This window comes from Otolemur garnettii, unplaced genomic scaffold (assembly GCF_000181295.1).
Source record: "Otolemur garnettii isolate 467f Iridium unplaced genomic scaffold, OtoGar3 scaffold00212, whole genome shotgun sequence".
Classification (NCBI taxonomy): Eukaryota; Metazoa; Chordata; class Mammalia; order Primates; family Galagidae; genus Otolemur; species Otolemur garnettii.
In genome coordinates, this window is record NW_003852607.1 from 490,878 (window position 1) to 492,098 (window position 1,221).

A 1,221-nucleotide genomic window follows, 5' to 3' on the forward strand; every position below is an offset into this window, starting at 1 on the left:
AAAAAAAAAAAAAAAACCTCCATCGTGGAACTCTGAAAATGTAGTCGAGTTTGGTTCCCAGTGGCAGGTTTAGGAAGTTGAGGGAAAACGTGCTTGAGTGTGTCTGAGTCCCATGGTGCTGGAATACTTGGAAACCAGAACCATTTCAAAGGAATCTAGAGTCTGATCTTATTTTTTGGAGACACAATTTGTCGTATGACATGGGAAGACACGATTTCTAGGACTCAAGCACCAAGCCCCAGAGTTGTAGGCTGGCTGCTGTGCTATCTTTGAAATCAAGACAAAGCTGGGCTTGACTTTCAAGACTCCTGGTTTTGATAATAAATGGGCATGGGGAACTCATGTGAATACTGTTATGTAGAAATAAAACTTAGACCTTGAACGAAAATCTGTATATTGGTTGAAAATGATAGTCATAACCATTGATTTATGTTATTCATTTGATGTTTTGAAAATTCCAATTTTTTTGCAACGAATATGGATACCACACAGTACTTTGGTATTTATGTGCTTGGTTTTTTTTTTTTTTTTTTTTTTGGCTGGGGACTGGGTTTGAACCCACCACCTCCGGCATATGGGGCCAGTGCCCTATTCCTTTGAGCCACAGGCGCTGCCGTGTGTTTATGTGTTTTTAAAAAAATAGTCTTTGCTGGGTGGTACCTGTGGCTCAGTGAGTAGGGCACCGGCCCCATATACCCCGGCCACACTACCACAAAAAAATAGCTGGGCATTGTGGCAGGCATCTGTAGTCCCAACTACTTGGGAGGCTGAGGCAAGAGAATCACCTAAGCTAAAGAGCTGGAGGTTGCTGTGAGCTATGATGCCATATCACTCTACTGAGGATGACAAAGTAAGACTCTTGTCTCTGAAAAAAAAAAGGTTCAGAAGACTGCAGCAGGAGGATCATGTGAGCCCAGGAGTTTGAGGTTGCTGTGAGCTATGACTCCATGACACACTACTGAGGGTAACAAAGTGAGACTCTCTCTCAAAACAAACAAACAAACAAAAAAGACAAAAGAAGTTTATCAATTGAGAAAGAAGTTGGAGGAAAAAAATTAAAGAGCTAGAAACAGAGAGTTTCAGCCCCAGAATTTTTACTGTGTGAATGTACTACATATTGCATCATGAAATATAGGTTACAAAATAAAACTACATACTAAGATAAATATGTAAATATTGGAATACTGGTAATATTGTAATAATTTCTTTTTTTTTTTTTTT